General features: G+C 38.0%; 1 long non-coding RNA gene across 1 annotated transcript; it reads right to left on the bottom strand.

Annotated features, from left to right (window-relative positions):
• Positions 1 to 2,389: 2,389 nt before the first annotated feature.
• Positions 2,390 to 6,565, bottom strand: LOC141539777 (uncharacterized). The gene is made up of 2 exons (XR_012481387.1): positions 6,282 to 6,565; positions 2,390 to 3,742 (listed from the first exon to the last, which is right to left on the bottom strand). It is a non-coding gene; the product is annotated as an uncharacterized LOC141539777 (long non-coding RNA).
• Between the last annotated feature and the right edge of the window lie 972 nt (positions 6,566 to 7,537).

Here is a 7,537-nt window from a genome sequence, read left to right as displayed (position 1 = left end):
TGTATCAGTGTCCCAGTTTTCCACATCCCCTCCAACATTCAGCATTATCTTTTCTTGTAAATCTAGCCAATCTGACAGGTGTGTAGTGGTATCTCAGAGTTGTCTTAATTTGCATTTCTCTGAATAATAATGACTTGGAGCATCTTTTCATATGGCTAGAAATAGTTTCAGTTTCTTTGTCTGAGAATTGTCTGTTCATATCCTTTGACCATTTATCAATTGGAGAATAGCTTGATTTCTTATAAATTAGAGTCAATTATATATTTTGGAAATGAGGCCTTTATCAGAATCTTTGACTGTAAAAATATTTCCCCAGTTTATTGCTTCCCTTCTAATCTTGTCTACATTAGTTTTGTTTGTATAAAAACTTTTCAATTTGATATAATCAAAGTTTTCTACTTTGTGATCAATAATGACCTCTAGTTCTTCTTTGGTCACAAATTCCTTTTTCTTCCACAGGTCTGAGAGGTAAACTATCCTTTGTTCTTCTAATTTATTTATAATCTCATTCTTTATGCCTAGGTCATGAACCCATTTTGACCTTATCTTGGTGTACGGTGTTAAGTGTGGGTCAATGCCTAATTTCTGCCATACTAATTTCCAATTTTCCCAGCAATTTTTGTCAAACAGTGAGTTCTTATCCCAAAAGCTTTGAGTTTGTCAAACACTAGATTATTAAAGTTATTGACTGTTTTGTCCTTTGAACCTAACCTAGTCCACTGATCAACTAGTCTATTTCTTAGCTAACACCAAATGGTTTTGGTAACCACTGCTTTATAATATAATTTTAGATCTGGTACAGCTAGGCTACCTTCATTTGATTTTTTTTTCATTAATTCCCTTGAAATTCTTTAGCTTTTGTTTTTCCATATGAACTTTGTTGTTATTTTTCTAGGTCATTAAAATAGTTTTTTGGGAACCTGATTGGTATAGTGCTAAATAAATAGATTAGTTTAGGTAGTATTTTTATCTTTATTATATTTGCTCACCCTATCCAAGAGCATTTAATATTTTTCCAATTGGTTAGATCTGACTTTGTGTGGAAAGTGTTTTGTAGTTTGCTCACATAGTTTCTAATTTTCTCTTGGCAGATAACTCTTTTACTTTTCTAACTCTTATAACAATTTACTTGTTTCTAAGAGTTTATATTTTGCCATTTGCTTTAAATGAATCTGATTTCTCTAGATTTTCAGTACAGTTTATTTATGCCCTTATATACCTTCTAAGAGACAGGAAGATGAATGGTAAGTGTACAGGAAAGAGGATTAGGGAACTTGACATCATGGCAAATAGTTGCTGGGAAAAAATAGAGATGGATCCTTTGTCTATTTGCTGGGTACTACCAGCTGTTCCATTCAATATATTGTTTTGTCCTTTGTTCTAGAAGAGAACCATGACATCAGGAAGCTAATGCCATGACAGGAAATATATTGGATTTAAGTGTGGGAGGCTGTGCAAAGTCATCAGTCTCACTTTCTCCTCTGGAGAAACTCCTCTGAGTCCAGTGGCAAAATACAGATCAGGATGACTGGAGATGGCTTTGAATGTAGTAGACCTTGGACTTTTTAAGTTAAGGTCTTTAACAGGTTTTGGTTTGACTGAGGCAATGGCCAATCAGTGATTAAGTCTAAATAAGTAATGAGGCAAAGAATAGCCTTTTTTATCTAGTAAAAAAATAAAAAACAAAAAACACCACCACCACCAACAACAATAATCTGGGAGGAGAAGATCTTCAGATATTCTGGTCAAAACAAAACCAGCTGCTATTTATATTCACTCTAAGCCAGTCAAGGTCCAGACCATAACTAAGAAGTTATTCACCTAGGGCTTGTTATTGGTCAATCAATGAGACCCAGAGTTTAAGGCATGATCCTAGAAACCTCAAAATATTTTTTGAAGTCTTAGCAAACAAAATTTACTTTCCTTTGGGCAGAGTACCAACAGGTAAAGATATGATACCCTATGTGGTCAAAGGAAAGGGAAAGAAAACAAAGGAAGAGAAAAGGGAAAAGGGAAGGGAAGGGAAGGGGAGCTTGTCTAACTGGCCAGTGCCAGTTTGGCAGTGGGCAGCTCCTACTCCTACTGATTCAATATAGATTTAAAAGGAAGCCCATCCTCTAAAGAATTAAGGGAATTGACTAAAGAGAATATCATGTTCTTAAAGGAAGGGCTGCGACAACAAATAACACCCATATGAACATAAGAGTCAGTCAAGAAGCAATAACTAGGGGCAGCTAGGTGGTGCAGTGAATAGAGCACCAGCCTTGAATTCAGGAGGACCCGAGTTCAAATGTGGTCTCAGACACTTAACACTTCCTAGCTGTGTGACCCTGGGCAAGTCACTTAACCCCAACCTCAGAAAAAAAAAAAGCAATAACTAGTTCTTTCCAACCAAACACCTTTAATGGCACATAATGGTAGAAACACAAAACCACCACTACCAGATATAGATATGAATGGAAAATTTATATTTGACATACTTTATTGATCTTATCAATATGAATATTTTCTGTTGGTACAGATTGCAACCCATCCCTTTCTTCATCTCATCCCATATGATTCTTATCCATATTTCCAACTGATCCTGCAAAAAACTACATTAAATGACAGCTGTTTTTCTGTATATTTTTTTCATATTTTGTAGCTATCAGTGCAGTTTAAAATGACTTTTTTTCATGATGCCATTTTTTTGTCTATGAGTAATCCTCTTTTACTAATTTTAGTAAAAACTGAACTGTCATTTGCCTAAGCAAAAATCACTTCCTTTACATCATACAACACTCTATTTTCCATTCCTCATCCACTTCAGCCCTTCTATATATGGAAGGTTTGAAATCTTTCTTGAGATATTTACTAGTATCTTACTGGGAAGGCCATTTGACTACTCTCAATCTTAGTTTTTTCATCTGTAAAATTCCTTTAGGAAAAAAGAATTTAGGAAGTTGGGTAGAAGAAGAGAACTGGGATTAAAGGAAGAAGCATTATAAAAGCTAAGCATGGAAGCAAACAGTTGCCAACAGATAGGAAGTAACCGATGCAGGACCTGAATCAAGGTCCTTTGTCTCCAAATGTGAACACATTTAATATTAGGAGAAATTTGTGAATGTAAAAATATGATAAGAACCCTTTTCCAACTGCCTCTATCTGGCTATGGGTCCAATGTCAGGTACAGAATCCAACTGAACGCAATAGGAGAGGCAGGCTATGATGACCTGAAAGCTTAGTATGAGTCAGCAGTATAATGTGGCAACCCAAAGAGTTAATGCAGTCTTGGGTTGTATTAAGGGAGGCTAAGCTTCTAAGAATAAAGATGTCATAGTTTTTTCCTGTATTCTGACTTAACAAGATAGTGGTTCAATAAGCATTTACAAAGCAATGCCTATATTTCAGGTATGTGCTAAGTACCAGGAACAAAAAAATAAGCAAAAAGAGGGACAGTTCTTGCCCTCACAGAAATTACATTCTAATGGGAGAAGATACTACATAAAAGTAAAGTGGGGTAAGAAGCAGAGTAGGTAAAAATATCCAATGTTTGGCTACGGTAAAGAAGTCTAGAGTGAACTCTGGTAAGAAATGAAGACATAGCTGGCTGCATCTTAGATGGAGGTTCCAGCAGGAGTCATCCAATCAGAGACAGCAGTCACAAGGGTCAGGATACTTCCAAGGTATGATTTATCAGACTAGCGTGATCTTCCTGGAAAAAGAGGCTTTTCCTGCATTGTAGAGAAGTCCAGAGTATAGGCTGTTAAGAAACAAAAGTAATATCTAGAGTATTGTATTCTGTTCTGGTTACCACATTTTTAGAAGAACATTAAGAAGCTGTCGAGGACAGCAGCCAGGGTAGTGAAGGGCCTTAAGTTCTTATATGAAAATTAGTAAAAGGAAATAGGAAGTTTAATCTAGAAAAGATGAACAATTTTTACATGCTATTTGTCTTTCATATGAAAGAAGTGACTTTCGGTGTCTGGTTCCCATAAGGAAGAAACAAAAACAACTATTAGAAGTTTCAAAAGAGCAAAATATACCTTTTATATGAGGAAAAAATTCCTAAGAATCAGACCTTCCCCAAAAAGGAATGGATACCTTAGGAAGTAGTGAGTTAAAAATTTTTTTAAAGGTCTTTAGCAGAGGATGGAAAACCTTTTGTCAGGTGTGCTATAGTGGACTTTCCTTTTTTTTCTTTTTTCTTTTATGAAAGCTTTTTATTTTCAAAACATATGCAAAGATAATTTTCAACGTTCATGCTTGCAAAATCTCATGTTCCAAATTTTTTCCCTCCCTTCTTCTTACCCTTCCTCCAGATAGCAAATAATCCAATATATGTTAAACATGTGCAATTCTTCTATATATATTTCCACAATTTTCGTGCTGCACAAGAAAAATCAGATCAAAAAAGAAAAAAGTGAGAAAGAAAATAAAATGCAAGCAAACAACAACAAAAAGCGAAAATACAATATGTGATCCACACTCAGTCCCCACAGTTCTCTCTCTGGGTAGATGGCTCTCTCCATCACAAGACCTCTTCATCACAAGACCATTGGAAATGGCCTGAATCACCTTGCTGATGAAAAGATCAGCAGAAATGATCATCGTATACTCTTGCTGGAAATGCTCTCCTAATTTTACTCACTTCACTTAGCATCAATTCATGTATGGACTTTCTTTTTGGATATGCTTTGGTCTAGATGTCTGCTGCGGCCCTTTCCAACTCTGAAATTATGTCATTTTGTGAGTTTTTATCAGTAGTAAGAAAAATGAGACTTTTTTTTTTTTTTTTTAGCATAAAGAGACATAGGTCAAGACAGCAATCAACCAAAATCCTGACTACTTGCCCAATTCATCTTTCTGAATGTCCTCTCTCTTTCTAAAAAGGCTACATATAAAGTAGAACAACTGAATTAGAAAAATTTAACTACATAAGTAGAGGATGGGTACCTAAGAAGTAGGGAACCTAATAGCTCACATGCCTGCCACCAGTATGTTTCTCTCAATGATTCACTTCTCTTAGCTTATTTGCATCTTTTAACAGTCCTGTGAGGTATGGAAGGCCGGAATTATTATTTCTAATTTGTAACTAACAACACCGAGGCTTGGAAAGGTTAAATGATTGATTCAAGAACACAGAGCTATTAATATGAAAGAAAAAAAGAGGCCTCACAACTAAAAAGTCAAAAAATGAAGTCTTTTTTTTTTCTGGAAGGTCATACCCAGTAGTCTAGGGCATTCTGTCTGTGAGACTACTGAATTTATGAACCAGAACTACACGAGGAGAGTAAAGTAGCGTGTTTGTCTCCATCCAGTCATTCCAGTTATGTCTGCTCTTTTGTGACCCCATTTGAGTTTTTCTTGGCAAAGATACCGCAGTGGTTTGTCATTTCCTTCTCCCGCTCATTCTACAGATGAGGAAACTGAGGCAAAGAGGGTTAAATGACTTGCCCGGGGTCACATGACTAGTATCTGAGACCAGATTGGAATTCAGAAAAATAAGTATTACTGACTTCAAGTCTGGTTCTCTATCCACTCAGTGCGTTAGTACATCAGCATTCTGGGGACGAATAACTAAAGGTTCTAAAAGAAGAAAAATCTCCAAATTATCTTTTTCTACATTGGATAATGAAATCCAGAAACAATGAAATTCCAAGACCAAAGGGTCTTGGAGACAAGTCCGCAGGCGCTCATTTTGAAGTCTGCCAGGTTCTCAGAAGCGCTCTTTGGCAAGTCTTCCATTTCACGGCGGAGAGAACTGAGACCCTGGGAGGTCAAATGAAGGTCAGGCAGGAAGTGTCTGAATCACTACGCTGCAACGTGCTCCGTCCTTTTTAGTTTCTGTTTCCAAGTTTTTTAGAAAGACTTGGAAGGTTTCTCCAGGAGAAAAAGAAAACAAAAATCTATATCTATATTTACACATACATATAGCTTTGAGAGAAATAGAAAGTGAGACAAGCTAAGTTCCATAACAGGCAGCCTGTGGGTCACACCCTCTTCCGGTTGTGGGTCTAGGGACCCACGTGATCACGGCACCGCCCACTTCCGCCACTGGCGTGCTAGGCAACAGACTTATAGTGACTTCCTGTTTAGAGGGCGGAGAGCATAAGAAATCATTTAGATGCCGCCCCTTCTTACCCCTCCCTCCCCCGTCCTCTGGCCTGCATCTCTCTACTAAGAGAAAACGGAGGCCACCGAAGCAAAGAGCCTTCCCAACGTTACACCGGGAGTTGGAAGCGCCGTTGGCCTTCAACCTCGGTACCTCTGACCTAATTTGTGGCCCTGTGTATACTCGCCTCAAAGACTTATTCATTCACAGCGTCTTTTACAGCTTTTGTTCTCCAGCCCCACATCTGGTTTCCCGACGTCTCTCGCGACGAAAAGAGCTCCTTCTCCCATCCTTAGGTAAATGTAATACTTGAAGTTCTCTTAAGGAGAAATTTCGTGAGGTCGCCATCTTGTTCATTAATGCGACGAAACTACATTACCCAGAAAGCTCTTCGAGAGGAACTTCCTATTGACAGCCATTTTCGCTTTAAACTAGAGGAAACTGCATTACCCAAGAGGCTGCTCGAGAGGAATTTCCTGTTCCCAGTGTCCTACCGGGCCAAAAAGGATGTTCAGGAGGAACTAACTTCCTGTTTGCTGCCATCCTGGATCTTGTGATTGGTGGGATTGCGGAAATAAAAAGAAAATACGAGAACTGCAATTAAATTCAACCTTAAAAAGCCAGCCCACTGCTGGGAAACACACAAACGAAGAAAGAAAACAGACTGTGCTTTTAGGGAGTTTTTTTTTTTTTTTTTTACTAGAAGAGACCTTGGAGACCATCTTCTAGCCCATGGCTATCAAACTAATAATAGAAATGGAGTCCACCAATCCATACATAAAAATGTTTTATTTATTTCGTTAATGTTCCCCAATTGCATTTTAACGTGGTTGGGCTGCATTCGGGAGTGTTGTGGCTGCATGCCGTCAGAGACCACCGCCTGATACCTCTGTTAAAGTCCAATATTTTTTTTGTTTATTTGTTTGCATTTTATTTGGTTGTTTTTGTTTTTGCAACCGAGGAAACTGAGGCCTACAGAATGTAGGGTGGCGAAGAAAACTAGATTTAGAATCAAAGAGCCTGCATTGCATACCTGCTTCTGTCGCTTTCTACTCGTATGACCTTGGACATTACTTGTATCTCAGTTTCTACAACTGTTAAATGAGGGGATGCACAGGACGACTTCAAGGGGTCTCTAAATCGAAGCTCTGAAGTAATCCGTCAAATGTCAAGATCTTAGTCAAAGTCTGCTACCCTAAGCAACTGAAGCATTCAGTCTTCTCAGAAGACTACTGGTTGTGTAGCAGACTACCCAACTGATGCCTGACCAACACTCCCTGTGCACCATTTCCCACAAGTGACTGATCTTCTGTATCCTCCGAAGTCAGTCTCCATCATATGTCTATCCTCTATCATTAGCGCCACATCTGCGGTCCTTGTTCTGCTTTGTATTCCTTCTTCAAGACTATTTTTAAAAAACACTATTTTAAATTCAAGCAAAAT

This window comes from Sminthopsis crassicaudata, chromosome 4 (genome assembly GCF_048593235.1).
Source record: "Sminthopsis crassicaudata isolate SCR6 chromosome 4, ASM4859323v1, whole genome shotgun sequence".
Taxonomy (NCBI): Eukaryota; Metazoa; Chordata; class Mammalia; order Dasyuromorphia; family Dasyuridae; genus Sminthopsis; species Sminthopsis crassicaudata.
Note: the sequence above shows the minus strand (reverse complement) of the source record. Positions and strands in the feature narration are given on the sequence as shown.